The sequence below is a fragment of the Microcebus murinus genome, chromosome 5 (assembly GCF_040939455.1).
Source record: "Microcebus murinus isolate Inina chromosome 5, M.murinus_Inina_mat1.0, whole genome shotgun sequence".
NCBI classification, from domain to species: domain Eukaryota; kingdom Metazoa; phylum Chordata; class Mammalia; order Primates; family Cheirogaleidae; genus Microcebus; species Microcebus murinus.
In genome coordinates, this window is record NC_134108.1 from 21,212,148 (window position 1) to 21,233,853 (window position 21,706).

Below are 21,706 nucleotides of genomic sequence, written 5' to 3' on the forward strand. Positions count from 1 at the left end.
TGGTGCTCTTGTCCACCTTGTAAAAGCCATGAGGATAAACACTGTATCCTTCAGTCCTAACAGATGTCACCTTGAGTCACAGTATGGCTCTGGCTGATTGGCCCTTCATCACTACTATCTCCATCTACTCCCCCAGCTAAAGGACAGTGATAGTGGCATAAAGAGACTGGTCTACATTCAAATGTCTGAATTTGTATCCTATTAACAATTCAACAGACAGGCAGATTTTCCCTCCAAATGCTTTTCTTTAACTAATTTTTAGAGACCTAAGTATTCTTGATACCACACGAATCAAATTTTTCTCTTTATACCAATTAAAGCAGATGAGTAGAAAACAGGAGATCCATCAGAAAGGCAGTTCTAAGTCACTACTCTTTAATAAGACCTAAGGCTATATTCTATTTATTCATCAGAATCCCATAGCAGGTAACCCCTTTAGTGTCTTATTTATAGTACTATAAATTTATCTGAGAAAATGGCATGCCAGTCCATTCATTTTGCACAATTTTAAGGGGGGATTTGTTGCAGCAATTTATATAGAATATATAGCTATAAGGAATCAGACACATCATCTTGACCAACTCCCTACTTTTTAAAAATAGAGACACCAAGGCCAAAAGAAGCAGGGATGTAGTGGACCCCCCTAGCCCCCGAAGTCCGCACAACTCCTTTCTTTTGGAAAAAGCTTTTTCCATGAGGACTGCCCCTCCAGGTCTAGGCATGGCCAATCAGAGCACCCAACCACAGGAGCCCAGCAAGTGGTTCAGATGCAAGGACACAACCAAGGCTGCCTGAGCCATATGGGAAAAAGGTCTTTTTTCTGCTGAGGTCACTAAATGAGGAAGACAATAATGTGGGAGTTCCACTACCAACCTGCAGGATGTCTGAAGGGCAAAGCGCAGCAGAGAGAGAAGAGGAGTCGGAAGATGGAGAAGGCCTAACTGGGGCAATAGCGTTTGAGCCTCGGGATCTTGGTGAGTTGAAAGGTAGTCCTTGACTTTTAGTTATGTGAGTCAGTGAAATCCCTTTTTTTCTTTAAGCTAGTTTGAGTTGAGGGTTTCATGGAAAGACTCTTGATTACTAACATGGACCTGTCTGGTTCTAGAAGCGTTATGTACAATGTCTCCTGGTACTCAGCTCTCCTGCCTTGATATATCTGGCTCCATGCTCTGGAGCAGTGGGTCTTGAGCTTTAGAACATATAAGTATCAACTGCATTATCTGTTACAAATGCAGAGCCCCGGGCCCACAAAGATTCAGATTCACTAGGACTGGGTGGTAAAGACCAAATACCTGCCTTTAACCAAGCTTTTCAGAATTAGAGGAGTCTTCACAGTGGCCTAGGAGGCTGTTCTGTTCACTGGCTATCTCATTCTATTTTAGCCACACTGCTCCCCTTGAGGCCTACGAATATTCCAGGTCTTGGAGCTCTTCCCTCTACCTGAAAAGCTCTGTCCTCTAGATAATCTCCATGACTAAAACATTTCCTTCCAGCCTTGGCAGGAATCTCCCTCCTCAACAAGTCCTACTCTGACCTCCCTCCTTAATTCAACACAAGATGGACTCTACCCCACCTATATCCTTTACCTTATTTTATTTTTTTTTCAAATTTTTTTTTTGCCTTTCAAAGTCTTATACAATTTATTTCTTATGTTTACTGCCTATCCTGTTTCTCCTCCCTGTCCCCCCTCTCACTGGAATGCCAATTCCACAAAAGCCGGGATCTTTGATTTGCTCACTGATGCATCTTAAGTATCTTTAGCACATAGCCAGCATTCAATAAATATTTTTTGAACGAAGGTGATTTTCTGACAGCACTCTGAAAAATGCCATACTGCCATGCAGTCATTAATTATTTTACTTTCTTAAGGCTTCATAAGCCAGATTACTTCCTTTCTTTGACACTGAGAAGTGATAAGAAGGGCATGTGATGAAAAGAAAGTTCCTGCTTTTCTGCCGATGCTCTATATGGGTACCAGGATGGTCAGGGTGCCCTGCCCAGCCTCACTTCCCATAGAGCTGCTTAGGGCTGCATGCACAGTATTCTACCAACGCCAGGTTTTCTTTGGAGGTTTTCTGGGAAGAGCTTTCCTGCTATTCTATTGCCCTTACACGTAAGCAACTGGAAAGTCACTAAATATGGATGGCATGTTTGGGATACTGACATAAAAATATGAGTTGTAAGAGAGATTGGCTTGGAGAGGAAAGGCCATGCAGCGTTTTGGAGAGAAGTCTCACGACAGCAGGCCAGTGGAGCTGACCACAGAAGAGACAGCCACAACAGACAGCGGTTTCTATGAGTCCCCTGTAGGTCAGGCTCTGGAATGGCTGGTGTTGATTTGCTCTGGAGCTGCAGTGGCTCCCCAGCAACTCCTAGCAACTCCCTGTGTCAGTAGAGGCAATCAACAGGAATTCACTATTTACTTAAATTTACTGTTTACTTAAAGGTAAGGATTCTTCCCAGCAGAGGGTATGTCACCTAATTAACACATTTGCACAAATATTAATAGTTTCACTTCACTTCAACTCAATCCAGGCCATCTTCTTTAGATGGCGAGGATTCTGAAACAAAGTAATGATTTCACATTTGTCAAAGTTTGACCAGGGGTCCTTTTTGGTGGTGGGATCAGATCATCAAAATTGATACATATTTGCTTTGTTTTTTAAAGAAATTATTTTGTCTGCCCAATTACCTATCTTAATATTCACATTATACTATTTAGCTGAGTCTTTTAAAATGGTATTTAAGGTTTCAACTAACATTCATTCTAGTGAAGCCAAACGCTGCCTGTTACTTTTTCTTGCTTAGTTGCTGGGAGCTTGGGCAGCTGCTGTTGTGTGTGCTGAGGGGAAATTGGATTCTTAAAGAAACTGCTTAATCTTCTCTATTAAGCAATTAAATAAAATGGGCTTTTGGAGTATGTAGCAGGTGGGTATGAGAGTGAAAAAACATTTTGAAAATCACATTTTGGGTTGTAAATGGACATTTAAAAATGCAACCGCATACATTTAAAAGAAAATGATGATTGTGGGAGTATTTTTATTAAGGGTTGCAAGTTAGTCAAGAAAAGCTGAATATTAAAGAACCTATACAATGAAAGCAGAAGCTGCTTAAGTGAACGTAGGCCTTGAATTTAAATGAGATCAACCTGTAGGAAGGACACACTGAAACTTATTCCAAATTGTTCAGATTTTTCTTCTTAAAAAAATCGGTAAAAAAAATGTATCGCCGATTTATTTTGCAGCGCTGTTCCTCATAGCACTGTCGCCATTGGATGGGGACCTCCAAAATACACTGATTATAGGTCGAAGTGAAAAACAAACCAAAACAAATCAAAAACGAAACCAGCAGCGCTATTCCCGCAGTCATTAAAGGGGCTGCCCTTCCTTTTTAATGTACTTATTTTTAATAAAAAGAGAAGGGGGTATTTTCTGTACCTTGACATTTGTTCCCTTTCCGCGAAATGTGAAACTCCAGACGCAAAACATTCCGCACTTGTTGGTGAAATATCTGCCTTAAAAGCAGAACCACAGTTAATGTCTTTGGCCCGGAATTCATTCCAGAGACTCATTTCCACCCCTCCCACGGAGTCACCTGCTCAGGGGGAACCCCGGCCAGAAAGCCGGGTCGCGCCAGGTCAAATCCTGCGCGTCTCTTGTTTACTCCGCCCCGGGCAGGGCGGCGGCGCGGCTGGGGGTGGGGAGGGCGGCTGGGGCTCGCGGCACCCCGGCTGCTCTGCCCGGCTCGGCCGGGTGCGGTGGCTCGGGCGCCCGGGAGGGGCGGCGCGCGGCCCCCGCTCAGCTGGGAGACCACCCGGAGGAGGCGCTCCTGGAGCTCCCCGGCCCTGCAGCCACTCGCCGCGCTCGGGCACCGTGGCGTCCCGGGAACCTCCCCCGAGGGTGCTGGGCGAGTCCACACAAGCAGGGTAACGGCCCCAGGGAGCCCCGGTGTCCCCCGGGTGTCGCCGGGCCGGAGAGGAAGCCCCGAGCCCCCACTCGCTTGGGATTCCCCATCCCCCGGCCCCACTGTCCCAGGGCTGGGTGTGATTTCCCTCCGATCCCTTCCGTGGAGAAGGAAGCGCACAGGCTGGAGGTGGCAGCTCCCCCCAAGATCCCAGCGCGGCCCACCAGGAACCCGACAGCTGCTTCCCCCGCCGCAGCCCAAACCTATTAGAATCCCCCGGCGAGGGCGGGCCGCATTCCCCGAGCCGGGCGCGCCGGGGGCGCCCTGGGAGTGACTCCAGGGAAAGCAACTGGCGCGTTGGGAGCGCGTGAAAAGTTCGCGCTTCCGCAGGGGCAAGGAAAGTGCTAGTAAAACACTTTGCAAAGCTCCAGAAGCGCAGCCGGGAGCCACAGTCTGATTTTGTTTTTCTTGACCAATTACAATAATCTTGAGTAGAGGCGGTGGCCAGGAGAGCCAAGCGATCAGAGGTACTTGGACAAAATCTAGGGACAATACTGATTATTCCATAATTCCGTTTGTCAGGGAGGCAGGGAACGATTTTATGGAAAATGGGGAAGATAGGGAGGGGGTGGGGACGAAGGAGGTTTCCACATCCAGGCTCCTAGAGACGCCCGAGTTTTCTGCATGACAAGTAGAGACCGGCTCTCCGGGGAGTTCCCGGCTCCGGGCGAGCGGGTGTGCGGCCGCGATCTTCCCGCCCGGAGCGGCCGCAGCGGGGCCGCGCCCTGCCCTCCCGGCCGCGCCCTCCCCCGCCGCCCCGCGCGCCGAACATCCCTCTCTCCCCGGCTCCAGACTGGTTTTTCTGGTTCAGCCTCCCTCCCTGGGACGCGCTGGGGGATCCGATGACGTCGCTGGCTGAGTCTCTCCCTCTTCCTCCCTCCCTCCCCCGCCCGCCCTCGCCGCGCACTCCTCCTAGTAACTTCTGTTCGGGGAGGCGCTGCCAGGAATAACCCGGTGCGTCCACAGCCGGGAGGGAGGCGGCCGCTGCGGCTCCCGCACGCAGACAACTGCGGCCCGAGCCTCGCGGCTCCCGGCCGAGCCCGGCGGCCCAGCTCCGGGCCCGGCTCCGTACTGTGTCAGAAAAATAAATAAAGGCAAGAGGAGCCTGGGCTGGCGGTCGGGATCTCTTCCCTCCCTCTGCGCCCGCCCTCCCTGTCCTTAAGGAAATGCTACCAGACACCCCCCACCAGACACGCTCAGCCTTGGGGAGGAGCGGCCGCCGCGGCAGCGAGAACAAGGGCACCAGGGGGGTTTCCTCCCCCTCCTCCTCTCCCTCCTCTTCCTCCTCCTCCTCCTTCTCAGCGGTGACTTTCCAGGTGAGCGGCCGCCGCGGCTGCGAGGATCCCCCTCGCCCGCTCGGGCTCGGGCCGCAGCGTCGCGCCCTCCTCCCGCCCCTGTCACCCGGCGGCGGCCGGGAGCTGACAGCCGCCCGAGGGGCTCGCGGCCCGGAGGCGGGCGGCCGGCGGGAGGCGGGCTGGAGGTGAGGGGGTGGAGAGGAGGAGAGCGGGGCGCCGCCGAGCGCTGTCTCTCCCTGCCGGAGGAGGGTCTCCGCAAAAACATCTTCGGTGACTGTGGCACAAGTATTTGCCAAGTTGTGTCTTGGACGTTGAAGCTCCTCAGAGCCCGGAGCAACTTGGAGGGTCTCTTGGCTCGTTAACAATTTTCCTCCACGTCTCGCCTTTGGGGCGCTGGGTGCAGCTTCGGGGTGCGTGGAGGGCGGACCGACCACTGGCAGAGCAGAGCGGCGGGAATCTAGGTCCCTCCTCGGCTCGGTAAGTGGCCTCGGTGCCGTGTTTTTCCTGCCTGCCTCAGCGGTGGGAGCTTGTTTCACTTTATGCTGGAATAGCCGCCGCCGAACTCCATCCCTCGGCGGCGCGCGCCCCCGGCCCGTCCCGCTTTCCCGAGGGTGAGGGTCGGAGGGGGCGGGGACGGGAGTCGCGGGCGGGGGTCGGGCGCGATGGAAATGCGGGGAATACCCTGGCCGAGGATCTATGCAGATGAGGGGAGGCTGCTTTGCGTAATGTCCTGGGGGGAGGGGGCCGCGCGGGAGCGCTGGAGGCAGGAATGTGCCTGGTTACTAATGAGCGACGTGCACCGGCGCGCACGGCCGGGCCACCGCTGCGGCTGCCGCGGCGGCCGGCGGCCCGTTGTCAGGTAGCAGGGGAGGGGGCCGCGGCGCGCGGCGCGGGTCGGGGGCGGCGCGGGCGGCCCGGAGGGCGGGCGGCGCGAGGCCCGGGCCGCCGGCCTGCGGCCGAGCGAGCGCAGCGAAGGCGCTGGCTGTGGGCATTTCAGTGACTCCTTTTTCCTCCCGGGCAAGGAAAGAAGGAAGGAAGGAAGGAAGGAGAAGAGAAGGAAGGAAGCGCGGAAGGAGGGGACTGTCTCGATGGAAGGTTCAGGCGGAGGCGCCCTCGCCTTGCGGGTGCACCGGCCGCAGAGAGGCTCCGGCCGCGGCCGGCTGCACCCTGGCGCGTGGAGACGGGTGGGGGCGGTTTGCACGCGTGTTTGTCTGTGCGTCTGGCCGGGGACCGGGAAGAGGGACATGTGTGTTTGGGCTGTGCACTGTGGGGATCTGGGTCTGCGCCTTTATGTCTGTTCCCTGAAGTGGGTGGAACGTTGGCCCGTTCCGGGAATGTTCCATGACGTGGTGCAGCCACAGGAAGGGGGTTAACGAGGGGCTCTCTGCCGCGGCGGCTCTGTCGGCTGCTATCAAAGCAGATGTGCTGCTGCTGCTGCTCCTCCTCTCTCACCTCCCTTCACCCCCACCCCCCGCCTCTCCATTCTGTGCGTCTGGTACTGGTAGGGGTGAGACAGGAAAACATTGTTCTGTGTGTGTGTGTGCGTGCGTGTGCATGTGTGTGTTGGGGGGCTGATGTGCGCGTGTGGTGTCTGTCGTATTTGGTGGGGGGGCATCATCTCTGCCACCCCAGCTGTTATCACAGATCGGTGAGCTTTATACGCATGTGCCTCCCGCGCTCTGTCCCTCTTACATAACACATCCAGTGCAGCAGAGGACACAGGAAAATGCGACCCCAACCCTCCAAGCCCAAATTGGGTGAGGGGACATAAGGTCAGGAAGTGTCCCTGGGTGTTGTCCTTCAGGGACTTGGCTCCCAGTGGGGAAAAGGAGGACGGAAAGGAGGGTTTGTTTCTTCAAGTGGCTCCTCTCTCTCCTCTCTGACTTGAAAGCATCTAACTAAAAAGGACTGCAGGAACTAGTCCTCCCTAATGGGAACGCTTTTTACATGCTACGCCGAGGGAAAGGGGCACTTTAACCTCCGGAGTGTAGACAAGAGAGAGGGTCCTTAATAAAGACACTTGGAGGAGATCCGCTACAGTGTGTGGGCAGGCGGTGGGCAGTGGGGATGGTTCTGAGGAAACTGGAGGAATCTCCTGATAATAGGTTTCACTGGAGGCCTTAGGACACCTGTAATGGCTTAGAATTCACACAGGAAGCTGTGTGTGCAACTGACATTGCAACACCCTCATTCTCTGCACAGTTATTTAGGCCTAAAATGAATATAGAAAGGCTTGTTTCCTGTACTTTCATTATAATGGAAAATTTGAACTGATTTTTCTCCTTCCTTTTTTGCAATTTTAAAAATAACTCAATTTAGCTCCAAATAAATATTGGTACTCTCCCTCACCCCCAAGGCTAGACCTCAATAATTCACAAGAGTACTGTGTTTTTCTAGCATACCCAGAGCCCTAGTCAAGGGCTATTGATTTTTCTCTTGTTTCTTTTGTAGTGCATAATCAAGCTCAGAAATTACTTGAAATATTAATAAGATCCATTTTAATTAAATTTTCAATGATCTGTCCTCCTAGAAAAAAGCCATTTAACTTCATTAGAAACGTTTCCTACAGTGATATAGTAATATTTGGAGATATTTGTCCTTGAGCACATGAAGTTATTTTATAGATTTGCATATGTATTATATATTACATATGTTAGAATTAGCAAATGCTTAATTGCTTTTTTACCTTATAAGAGTGCCAAAGCAAAATTTTACCCAAGTAGATTGTGTAATGAGTAGATTTGGTTTGATTTTTAGGTTGTAGGCCAAATAATGTATTAAAACAGAAATACCCTCCATATGAGTGAAGTGGATATTATTTTCATTATTAAGAGATAATTCCTGTGGAACCCTAAGGGATTATGGTATCACATGACAATTGTACATTTTTATTTTGAGCTGAAAGGGATTTACCAATATCCAATAATGACAATGTGTTTCAAGTGTCATAATCCCTTTTGACCACTAGGTTTGAAATGTGCAGTGTATTTCTTATATACAGAAAAACATTACATTACAATGGTGAATCTTTTGAAAATTGAGACAATTTCTTGCTTTGAGTATAAACCAGGTATAAAATAAAATTCACTTATTTGCATCTATATATCTGTTATGGTGATTGTACTTTATGTGGTTGAATTTATTAGAAACTGCTTACATTTATATAAGGATATTTAAGATTAAATTGACATGAAATCGATTTGGGGACAATTTGGGGAATGGTAGTGTATTAATGATATTACAGATTTCAAACTTAACTGGTTAGATCCTTGTGGAGGTGTTTGGCAAAATACCATTAAAGTAGATAAAACATTTCTATATTTCTATTAAACATGGAATGTGGAAATTTTACTGTGTATGTGTTATCACATAGGGAAATAATACTATTTGACAACACTGAAAGATTAACCAGCAGATTGATTAGGCTCCTTTTACATGAGATGTATTTGCAAATGTTCTCGTTACCATGAAAACAAAACAGAGGACAACATATATGCAAGTGTTCCTTGTGGAGTGATGGTGCATGTGTCTGCTTGAACTTTTGGCACTTTGTCACTATTTAGGTTGAGTAGTGAAAACCTGGTTGAATCTTTTATGCCGATTCAATTTAAAATAATAATATTATTCTAAAATTTGCCTTTTTTTTTTAAAAAGGCCACATTTTAACAGCAGCAGTAACAAATAACAAGTATACTGTTTGTGTTGTGTTTAGATTTTTGAATGAGCAGTAATTAGCTAAAGTTCCTTTGATAGCTTCACATAGGAAAAGTAGTTTTAAACACCTATAGAAAATGTTATTTGGTATTAGTGAAAGTGTCATCCATTAGGATGTGAGGTAATTTATTACCTGATTTGGGAACTATTATAATAGGGGGAAAACGGCTAAGATCAACTGGATGTATAGCTGTCGACCAGACAGACCACTCCTCTCCTGTTTATTAAAAATAAACACTGTTTTCATATTTGGTACATGATCGGCATCAGCAGAAAACTGTTGGTCTATACATTAGTCCTGTAGGTGGAGAAATGGTTCACAGTTTAAATCTCTACCTCAAAATTTCTTCGATGATACACTTCCAGTTCATGAATTTGTCTGTGAATTCATTGTGAATTCGTATTTTGGTTAAAACTTGGCATTTAAATGTTGCAACTTTTAAAATGATATTATAAAAAAAGGTGCAGAAGAAGCTTGCTAACTCAACTTAATGAACTTCAGGTTTCATAAGGAACTTCAAACCATCCGGAGTGTATGGATTTGCTTTGACCACTTAGGCAGAGCCTTCGTCAATACTGAGTAAAACTTTAGTGAATATTGAAGTCAGGGTATGCCACGAAGCCTGCAGGCTTCACAATGTGTTTGACCCTGTGGATGAACACAAAGGATTGAAGGAAAATTAGAAAACTACAAAAACAAAATTGTGCTTATTTAAAGGAAATTTTATGAGAAGCAATGTTTTCTATTTGTTCCTGATATTTGATCACAATCAAAAGCATTGCAAAAAAGATCGTAAATCAGTTTTTGTAGCTATAAGATGCCATTAGGTAACTTTGGAAAATATTTTAGCACTTTATTATTGTGTCACTACTCTAAAATCTTCATGTAAAAGAGGATAACTTAGCTTACTTGGTCTGTGTATTCTTTGGCTTCTCTGAGATGCATGGATACCAGCATTAGGTAGATATAGGTCTATACTGGCTTCATGACTACATTTAGAATGAAATCAGAGCTGCTCAATATTTGGGTCACTATTGTTCTGGGCCAAATGTGTGCTAATCTTAATATACACTCCCATTACTCATCATGTGGGCATTACTGGTGACATGTGATCTAGTCTACAGGTGTCTATAACTTTAGATTTCCTGTCAGCTTAAAATTTGGGGTATAACTATTTAGACCTATTTGAAGAAGGTGCTTTGGAGAGAAGAAGAGATGAAAATGATGTTTGTGTGCATGAGAATGATTCAGGGCAGAAAGCAGGTGGGGTCTGACCTATCACTTCTGGGTCATAGGACGGTTGGCTGTAAGGTCAGGAATCACCCAGGACCAGCCTTTTAGACTTGCCACTCACATATAATCTTAGTCCTCTCTTCAGAGTACTTTGACAGGTGCTCCGTCATTGTTTATCAATGCAATTCACTCATCGAGTCATTCAACAAGTATTTTCTATAGGTCAGGCCTTGTGCTAGACACCATTGTGTCTAATGACCCAAACCACAAAAGAAGCTTATAATTGTTTGGAGTTGACAGATAGTAATCACATGGTGAACCAACATATGTAATACCTCATTTGTTTTAAGTGCTGTGGAAGAAACATGAAGGAGTGTACATCACCCCTGTCTGGGGATGGAGAGCCAATTGGAAACGTGGGTGGGGAGAGGAGAGTGTTGTACGAAGAGGGAACAATGTAAATGCCCTGAGGTTGGGGGATATACAGTGTTTCCAGGAGTTTGAAAGCAAGCCAGTGGGGCTGGAGGGCAGATAACAAGAGAGAGGTGATGCAGACCTTGTGGGCAGGGCTGTGAAGGCAGCTTGACCACATGAATGATTATTCAACCTGGCATAAAGGAAGACTGCCTTGGGCAAATTGGCTCTCATGATGACCTTGTTACAGGCTGATCACTGGAGAGGGAATTTTGAGGGACAGGGCTTAGAAGTTGAAAGAGGTTCATGTGTAACACCTGTCTTTTCACAAAATGTTCGCATTGATTGACCCTAACTCCTGGGAAATTTTTTATAACTTTATATGTGCTGATTTCTGTTTGAGGGACTTACCTGTTGGTTAGCTATTATTATTTGCAGAGGGATTTTTTTTTTTAAATAAAGAATTTAAATTTTAGGCCGGGTGTGGTGGCTCATGCCTGTAATCCTAGCACTCCGGGAGGCCAAGGCAGGTGGATCGCTCAAGGGCAGGAGTTTGAGACCAGCCTGAGCAAGAGTGAGACCGGGTCTCTACTAAAAATAGAAAGAAATTAATTGGCCAACTAAAAATATATAGAAAATTTAGCCGGACATGGTGGTGTATGCATGTAGTCCCAGCTACTTGGGAGGCTGAGGCAGTAGGATCGCTTGAGCCCAGGAGTCTGAGGTTGCTGTGAGCTAGGCTGACGCCACGGCACTCTAGCCTGGGCAACAGAGTGAGACTCTGTCTCAGGAAAAAAAAAAAAAAAAGAATTTAAGTTTTACAAAATACTTATTTGGGGCTCTAGTTAACTAAATTGGCCAGCATCACTGATTCAATTAATGAATAACTATCAATGCAGAAGTCTTTACAGGGTCGCTGTGTGAAGCAACCAATTAATCTTTGGAGCCCTGCATGAGTGGGTCTATATGTTTCTAAACAACTAAGGAAAGAGTGAACCATTCAACTCACTAGATAATTTCTCTACGTGATTGCAAATATCAGGATCTTTGGAGAAATTTAGATCTGATTCTTTACTTTCCATATGATTAGGGATCAGTGTAATATGAATGTAAGAAGAAAAGAAGTAGAAACAAAGGCTAGTGAAAATAATTTTGTTTTGTCAACTGTATCATTTGATTTATTTGTTCTCTCTTTTATGCTTTTTGTAATGTAGAAAATTCGATTTAGGTGGCAAAAAGAGACCATTTTATGTAGTGGCTTCAAGCTTGGGCTCTGCAGTCAGATAGAGTAACTGAGCGATGAAAGGAGGATGACCCCTAAATTCCAGAATCTTACAATCTAGAGAGAAAATATGCTTTATAAGTAAACATTATTAACACTTAACAAGTAACGGCAGAGTATAAACGCAAGCAGTGTTTTTTTCCTAACTGGAAAGATTAGAGGGTCCTTATGGGAGGATGAGGTTTTTTTTTTTTATTTTTTGAGACATAGTCTCACTTTGTTGCCCAGGCTAGAGTGAGTGCCGTGGCATCAGCCTAGCTCACAGCAACCTCAATATTCTGGGCTCAAGCAATCAATCCTCCTGCCTCAGCCTCCCGAGTAGCAGGGACTACAGGCATGTGCCACCATGCCTGGCTAATTTTTTCTGTATGTATTAGTTGACCATTTAATTTCTTTCTATTTATAGTAGAGAAGGGGTCTTGTTCTTGCTCAGGCTGGTCTCGAACTCCTGACCTCAAGCAATCCACCCACCTCGGCCTCCCAGAGTGCTAAGATTACAGGCGTGAGCCACTGGACCACCTGGCCAGGATGTGGTTTTTGATTGGGGGCCTTGAAGGTTTAATAGAATTTCATTAAGTAAAGAGGAAAGGGAGGGGCTCAGCATACTCTGACCTGGAGTGGAGGGGCGGGGCACATAGGGAGGGCACCAGGAGAGGGGGAGGTCAGGTGAGGCTGGAGAGGTGGGTGCATCACTCCCAGATCTTTTGGAGCCTCAGAGCCCTGCTGAGAAAGCTGGACTTCTCTGAGGGTTTTTGAGCAGAGGACTGATGCTGTAACATGTGCATTTTAGAAAGATTATAAGGAAGGGGATATGGGATGCATATCTTGGTGGCAAGGAAGCAGATTGCCAGAAGAGAAGTGATGAAAGTTACCTCTATTGCATGACAATTTGAGTTCTTTCCTCCTGCTAATGGCTATCTTAAAAGCACATTCAAAAATAATAAATAGCAAAAGTGATTAACATATTTTGTTAAACATGGCCAAATGTGTATGGAAGTTTGTCAATTTGAACAACATTTTAATTAAAGTATTGCATTATTATTTTAACCTGTTGTACTTGTTTACTCCAAAAAATATTCATAAATACTAATAGTGAAAGTTGACCATTAACCATCAACTTATAGAAATGTTTATACTTAAAATTACAAAGTATTTATATTTGTAGGTGTATATGTATAAGGTACAGATAGATGATTCATTTAATGTTTAATTAGAATACTGCTTTGTAGTTGATACCCGGTTGTATCTAAATCATGACAATATTGGACAGATAGTGTAGTGCAGTGTATTTGAAATGCAGTGCTTTGTTTGGTAAAGATTTATTTGGTGGTTTCATTTTCTCTGAAAAAGAAAGTGGGAGGTCTTTGAAGTTCTTTTTATTTGCGTTGTGGCAGATTCAGCTTGAGTTCAGAAGCCCAGCAAAAAGGTGGGACTTTTGAAAGTGGGCAGTAGGTGAATGTAGACACACCTTTGTTTATATTTGTTTAGGGATCTGTAAGTGTGTGTATTTGTAGGGGCATGCATGAGTGCACACAGGCATATACAAATCTAAGAAAATCATATGTGTTCAATGAGAGAAAATTTTTAAAATACAGCATGCATTGTCATCCTGATAGTGCAGAAAGTATTTTTTTTAAACAGAGATTATGTCTAATTTCATATAAAGAAGATTATAGGAAAGGTAATTTAAATTGTAAGAAGCTTTTGTTCACTAAAATGCTAGATTTATTTGAAACAGTGTTTTATTTCTTTTGGAAGCCAGACAACTAGTTTAATAGTGTACATATGAAACGCTAATTTGGCTTGTTAATTGGCTGCAATTAAATTGAAGTTACTTTGTACTGCTTAATTGTCTGAAAATTACATGCGTTGCCATGCCTGTGTAACATGAGGCAAAAGCTGAGGGTGTAGCAGGAATAGGGGTAGAAGAAAAGCAAGATCTGCTTCCCTGTCTTTGCAGTTAACTTTGTGTGAAAACTTGGAAACAAGTCATCGAAGCTCTCCGGACCTCATTTGGAAATGGAAGAGATTGGAACAGATGGCTCCTAAAGCCTCTTCCAACTCATATTCTATCAGTTTGTAGATTCTACTTTGTAGTTGTAGAGAATGCAGTGTCATTATATTCTGTAATTATGGTATTACAAGGATGAACTAAACACTTAAAAAAATCAGCACAGTGCCAATTTAGCAAATCCGTTAGAAGGAAGGGAATTTAGGTTTACAGAGCACTCTCCGTGCCAGGCTCCATGCCAGGCTCTCTCCTCACTTCAGCTTCCTTAGCTCTCACAACCACCCTGAGAAGATTTGATTTTCTTATCTTTGTATTTACACTTAAGGAAACTGAGATTCAGAAAGTTTACCTGCTTTTTGCAGAGGCTCTCTGATAGTCAGTGGTGAAGCGGGATTTGAACTCAGGGCTATTTGGTTGCTAATCCACGTGGTCTTTTCATCATTCCAGCCAGGCTAAGTAATGGTTTACACATCAAAATTATTCCAAATATTAAAAAAAATGTTGCCAATCATTTTTATCACTTAGCACAATGTTTCCCTCTAGCAGTATATGGATGGGCACCAGTGGGATAAATAGGTACCCTAGGGGTTAGGAGCCTAGCTTTGAAACAGACAGAGTTGGATGAATTCTAGCTCCACCACCAGCTGGGGAAATCTGGAAAGGTCACTTAACCAAAAAAGTGAGGATAACACCTGTTCAAGTGTTATTGTAAAATTTTCGTGAGAACCTGTGTCTCCATCTCAGCACATAGTAACGTTTAATACCTGGTAGCTATGGATTATTATTAACAAGGGATTAGACCCAAAGAAAAACACAATAGAACTCAAATTGTTGTGACAGTAAAATATTACTTAAGCATTTCAAATGGTCCATTACACTCTTGATTGAAGTGGTTAAAGAAACAGTGTCAGAATATACATGGTTTTCAACAGTTAACAAATGGAAACATCAGTTAAAATATAGGGATAATTCTCATTTAGCTCATCTGCGTCTATACCAGTGAAGTAAAGTAAATTCTCTGGTTCTCTTGGATAATCATTCTGGCGTTTTTGGTCTAAAAATAGATTTTGGGGCCTGCATTACTCAACTTGAACTTCTGTATAAATTGCAAGAGCCAGAGAACCAGTGTTTACACATGGGGCCTTGGGCCTACTTAGGATACACCACTGGGGTATTCATGGGACTGCTAACTTTAACAGAAAAATTGATTAATTCGACAAAGATTTATTAAGCACCTGCTCTAAGAAAGGTGCTTTTCTAGGCACTGGGGATTGATCAGTGGTCAAAAATAGTAAAAAATTCCTTGCCCTCATGGAGTTTGCATTCTGGTAGACTAAATTAAACTAAAAAGTTTACTTTCAGTAACTGTACTACTTTTCACTATTTTGTGGAATCTCTTTTTTATAGTGGGTCTCTCTTAATCCAAGTAACAGTTAAAGAAGCATTGCAAGGCTTATTAAATCACTAACATAATTTCCCATTATATATATATATATATATACTTTGCAGTAAGGTAGTTTTTGAAGAGGCACTATTTTGACATAACTAAATTTTATAGAGCTTGTTTTTCTTTTTCTTTGTTTAATTCCTTTTCATGGTGCAGCATGATGGCCCTTCATACCTGTAGAATCAGGTGCTGGCTGTTTTTTTCATGGGCAAGAAAACAAATGGTTGACAAATGACACATTCTGTTACAAAATGCACTTACAAGTTTGCTAAAGTGAAGCGGTTACCCTAAATTATATTTGCAATTTATATTTTTAATCTTGTTGAAATGCATTGTTCACTTTCTTACTGATAGTTTTTGTTATAAAATTTGTAGTAGGATGGTTTGCTAAACATGGTGTATAACATGTGGTAGGCACACACTAGATATTTGGTGAATGTTTAAAGTTGTAATTCTCAAGAAGTTTATGGCTTAAATGGTTCAGAAATGGTTGAAAGACATTTTGTCATGCCAGGATGAGAGGTCATATCAGAACCAAGTGAAGGAAATCCTCAGTGGGCTCAAGTACAGGCTTTGGAGCCAAGAGTCCATCAGTCTGCTCACCCTTAAGTGCTTCGTGCCATATTCAATTTTATAAGTTCTCTAGGAAACAACCGCCTCCACCTGGCCAGCCACCCAGCAGTCACAAACACCCCTCTCCCAACTACAGTCAGGGGCACCCCAGGCTCTAAACTTCCCATTTGTTTTTGCAGCAAGTGAACAGATGGAGCCATCTTGGGGTACATTTTTCCTTGCAGTTGGATAGGGAAGTCTGTAGTTGAACTGGGATTCTTCTGTCTAGGGTAGCTTTCTTTGGCCATATTTTGTGGCCTGAGAAGGTGCTCTGAGGAGGAAGCTGTGTGAAGGTGGCTGTTTCTCATGGGTGTGGGGTTTGAGGAAGAGTTGTTTCTTTGTGGGCCTGCTTGGATAAATTAGGCATAAAAGAGGGAGCATATTCCTTTCCTCCACTGCAAATCCTTGCCTTAGGGAGGCAAAGAAAAATGAGAGAAGGCTGGGGGTGAAGCTTTCCTGTCATGCAAAGCTGGTGGTGAAATGCTCTGTCTTTGCAACTCAGCAGTGCCCCATGGGACAGGCCTGGTGGCTGGTCCAACACTTCATGGACAGGTCATGGCAAGTTCAGCTTCTGATTATCCATGGAACACTTATCAAACTTTATTTTTCTTTCTTCTGCTGATGCTTACATGTTGGATAATATCGATTTCTCTAAGCAAGGGAGACATCGAGGGTTGTAAACATTCAATTTATTTTCTTGTCAGTAGCCATGTGTCAAAGTTTATGTTAGGAGAAATATAAAAATATAGGCTTTTTGGGTAAAATGAGGATTTCAGCTATCTTTTCTGCTCTTGTGAGAATGGGGTCATTAGAGCCCACACTAGGGCTCTAAGGACAGCAGAATGGACGACTCTAAACTCCGACCCCACTAGTTTATTGCTTACCTCATTATTGATTTTCAAAATGAATCAGGCTGAGTGGCTGTACCTCTGTTATATTTCATTGTTTCTTCATCTGTAAAAAATGAAGCATTGTTTATGGCGCTGCCCTACCTCCTGGGAATAGATCAGGGTAACACAAGAGAATTGGAGTGGCTATTTTTAGTATGTGAAGCAACACTAAGTTTTGAGAATAATTCAATTGTTGAAAAAAATTCGGACACACAGCAATACATTTGTGACAAGGGTTAGTAGAGTGTTCTTGAGTTAATTGACTGATACCGATGCAATTTATTACAGGCATATGTAGTTGTTTTAAAAAAGATAATGGTCAGCAGCTCCACAGCTTGCTGTAATATCCCCTGATGGGTTAAATTTTGTGTAGGTCACTAATACACATGTGTAACAAAGTATCCAGGGAGTTATACTCACTTTCAAGCAAAAGAAAAGGAATCCAAAGACATTTGTCTTTGAATTTATAATCTGTTTAGTTGTTCAAATGACCTCAGTAATATTTGTGCCCAAATTTAATCCAGTGTAATTTTAAAAATCTTTCAAGTAGCTGAGAATATTCTAAATGATCTTTTACAATAAATCACCTGATGTTCAGAATATAACAAATATTAATAATTGGATGCTAAGTGTGGAGACTAGATTTTCTAGTGGACAAACTTCAGATTTCTTCACTCATCAGTTGATTTTTGGCCATGTTTGGTGGGAGTTTGCTAATGTGAAACCTCCTGATATCTGAAAATAGTTGTGATGGGCATTAATAGCTGATCTAGAAAAATTTTATATTTTAGTAAATGATCCCAGGAATTTATATTGCAAAGAAAATGCCTGCTAATTTGTCTTTCTTTTCCCATATTCTTATGGGTAATACAAGATGAGAGCAATACGAACAAACAGAAGACATTTTGAAATTAACAAAATTGCTGTGGCTTTGAAGCCTGCTATGATTATACTAACTCTTCTTATAGCTGTAAAAGCAAACAGTGCCAAACAGTATATCTAACATTTGTGATCTCCTTTGAGCCAACTGGTTTTAGTTTAAATTTCATATGAAATTTTTACAATATGTCACACAGTTGTGTAAATCAAGCTACTGTTCTTATTTATAGTTGACATGTAAGTATTTCTAAAATATGAGGTGGGGAGTGGGACAGAGATGAAGACATGGGAGTCTGAGGGTCTTTTGGAATATGCAAATGACCTGCTTTCTTATTTAGTGTAACCTTTTCCTAGCGATTTTTCCCAGATGGGTCAGATCCTGGTTTTGAGCAGGCTGCATCTTCAGTGTCAGTTGAGCTTTTTGTGAATAATTATACTTCTTCCTTTCACTGTGATACAATTTATAGTAGTGCAGGGATGACTTATTTAGTGTATCTTTTAAAGTGTCCAATTTAAATATGCTGATTAATTTTCTTAAGTGTAGGATCAGTTTTGGTTTGTCAACTGGTGACAGGACACTTTGCAATGTAAAGTCTCTCATAGAATTTTGGGATTAGCTCAGACCACTGGAGGCATCATTTAATCACTAACTGAGTGAAAAATCACTTAGGACAAATCATCAAGGCTGGTTACGTTCAGTTTCTACTTAAATATCTTTTTATTTTTTAGGGAGGCTTGTTCCACTCTTGGATATTTCATTTATGAGAGGTTTGAGCCCTCTGCAGCTATTCAGAACAAGTTTACTCAATGTCTTTCATGACCAATCCTACAATTATTTAAAAATAGCAATCATGTTCCCCTTAAGTATCTTTTCCTAAGGCTAAATATTCCTGGTTCCTTCTACTGGACCTCATATGATGTTGTTTTCATTTTTATTTTATTAATCTCTTCAGGGATAAGGTTGCTAATGTCTGAAATTTACTCCAGGCTATTGTTTTTTGATGAATCCTCAAAACCAAACTGCTTATCTCCGGTTACTTTCCAGAAGACAGCCTCTTACCAACTGGTTTAGAAACATTCTGCAAAAAAGACATGGCCATGCTTGCGGAGACTTTTTAGGTAGTATAATTAGAACAGAGTTGGAATGTCTAATACTGCAATACAAATTGATGTTAACAAATACAATTATTGAGATTCTGGTATGTGTAAGATTTACGGGACTATAAAGTAGAATATAAATATAGACTATAAATGTAAATCGAATATGACATATAAAGTCACTATTCTTATCATCAAAACTTTTATAATCTACTATATTGAGGAAAAGAACTATTCAAGGCAAGCAGTAATGAAAAGAAGCAGGTTAAGTACCACAAGAGAGGTATATAAAAAGTACTGAGGAGGTACATCAGCCCCGGCAAGGTTTCATGGCAGAAGGGATACTTTACTTAGGCAAATTCACCAGTGTGGAAAAGTGTCAAGAGTGTGTTTTAAGAGAAGTATCTGATTTGAGGGCAGCATAAAATGCATATTAGTGAATGTTGGTGAAAAAGTTAGGAAGATTGGGATATAGGATATGGTCTAAGGATTTGTATTCCAGTTTAAGGAGTTTGTTTCTAAAATGATAAGTCATGGTGGCTTGTAATGTACACCATTGAGAGGTTGAATTTAGCAGTTCCATAACTACCAACAGTTTAATGAAATTAAAAAAAAACAGATAAAGATATGTATGTGAAAATTTTTATGCAGAAAAAATTCAATTGCATTTATAAATAGCATCAGATATATGTATTTTGCATATAAGACATTGGGTTTGAATTGGCACATTACTATTATACACTGTCTGTGTCCTGGACACCCAACAATAGCAAAGATGAGGACTTTAATCATAAAGGTAAAGTACGTGTATTGCTGGTGGACATATTGGTATAGTTATATCTGTGCCACTTATATATGCCTTTTCTACTTTCCACTTTTTGTTCATATAAATGACAAGTCATGCTGATAGGCTTAGCTCAAATGATTGTCATTTTTTTATAAAGTAAATTAACCTTTTCTTCAATTTTTATTTTTCTGTTAACTAAAGATAGGGGTATAGAATATTGAAAAGTACTTGCATGCATGTGTGTTACTTGTAAGAATGTCATCTACATAGTACCCTATAGTACACAGAGTTTTGTTGCATATTAATAACAATTTAAAAAAATATTCTTCCTTGAGATCTAGACTGCCTTTAGTATCTTCGAGAAAACTCTCTTAATTTGCCTGCACTGACTGCCTATTCCCCAAAATGAAGAGTAAAGAAGGTGAATATTGAAACAGGCATATATTTCATAGAACAAGTGGACCTATATACAGAAGTAATATATTAAATGAAAACTGAGAGTTAATAACTATACATTACTAAAACAAAAGTTATCATTTCCTAAGTGGGTACTTTGATTTTGGAACTCTTATTTTAATCATTATGGAAATTAATGTGTTTTAGACTTAACTCTAGTCACACTTTCAGTCTCTGGAGAAGTGTACAGGACTTTGTCAGGGACTAGGAAGAATGAAAAATACTACATTGTAATAAGATAACATAAAGTTCATTAATTTTCAATTTTACTTTTATGCATGTGGGAGCACTGCTGTTTCACTAATATGCTTGATTATAGGCCATCTGAGCACTTAGTATTATTTAGATTTTTATCCAGGGCCTATTCTGAAGTATTAAATATAGATGGAGGCTGAAAAAGAAGGTATACTCTTAAACACTTGAGTACTGTGTAAATATTTCCATTTGCAGAATATATTGACTTTTGCCTAGAGCTTGAATGGTATGAGGTGATGATACCTGATCTTGTTATTATTGTCTGCAGGAGAGAATGAACAGTATTTGTACCACCTGTAGGTCCTTGGACCGTCTTAGGTGCAGGGGCTGGACTTTGTCTAGTTATCTACTCTTTAAGGGATCAAGGCACTGGTAATTTGTACTGAAGGCCACTTACTACAGAGAAGGTTATAGTTTTTTGTGCAGTTGTAAGAAAAATAAAGTCATTGGGCTTGGAAATACTGAAGTAGAAAAAAAGTCTCATTGGAACCAAAGATTGTGAAGTATGTAGGTAGGTAAGTTTTTCACGAAAGGTTCATTCATTCATTCGTGTGTATTCGTGTGTGTGTAATGCACTCTGTCTTCATTCCTGTATATGTCTGTTCACTCAGTGAGCTCTTTGCCTTTGTGCTTCAGCTATTTCATTTTGAGCTGGGCTCTGATTTGGGGCAGTACTGGCTCTAGAGGAACCATGTAATCGTTCAATGTACAATGGAAATTGGATGTGGACCTCAGAAAGAAGAGAGTCTTGATCATTTTGTCATTGCTTTTCTTGGGAGTCAGTTTTCTGGGAAAATAACAAATGATTGGTGAAAGCTCCTTTAAGAAGAGTATTACTCAATTTGGATATTGTGAGAGGAGAGTAAAAACCTAGTATGCCCTTCTGGATATTTTTAGAGAGGAGGCCAGCTTGTGAAATAAGCCAGACTATCATAGCCTATCATATCAAAGACTTCTCAAAGTCTAGGAAAATGTGGAGACTCTTGAGATAGAGATTTGGGATCTCAGAAGCATGGAGGCCCAAATATTATAGTTAACGATTTACTTTTACTTTCATATTCAAACTATACTTCTAAATGCAACCAATTCTGAATTAAATAATGAGCTTTAAAAGGATTAACTTGGGAAACTTCAAGTCTCAATCCTTTTCATTGAATGAAATAATATATCTTATTAGGTTGGAATTGTGCACTCTCAAAATTAAAGCATTTAATTTTCTTTTTCTGCAGTCGCTAAAAAGAAAGTGTAAAATATATTATCCTGCAAAACATCCTTTGATCTTCTTGGTTTGTTTGTACTCTTCCATGATATAAAAGAGATGTATTCGAAAATAGCAGCAGTAACCTAAAGAACTCATAGTTTATTTTTC

The 21,706-nt window shown here is 42.4% G+C and overlaps 1 protein-coding gene across 5 annotated transcripts in view; it reads left to right on the forward strand.

Moving 5' to 3' along the window:
- The first annotated feature begins 4,867 nt into the window (after positions 1 to 4,867).
- HIVEP2 (HIVEP zinc finger 2) overlaps positions 4,868 to 21,706 on the forward strand; it is a 182,471-nt gene continuing 165,632 nt past the window's right edge. For 2 of the 5 annotated variants that reach the window (XM_076002917.1, XM_012745364.3), the window contains exon 1: positions 5,430 to 5,735. The gene's annotated coding sequence lies outside the window, so the exon portion shown is untranslated. Of the gene's footprint in view, positions 5,280 to 5,429; positions 5,736 to 6,024; positions 6,118 to 6,193; positions 6,443 to 21,706 lie in introns of those variants that run through there. The other 3 variants (XM_076002916.1, XM_076002915.1, XM_012745354.2) reach the window with 3 other exon arrangements.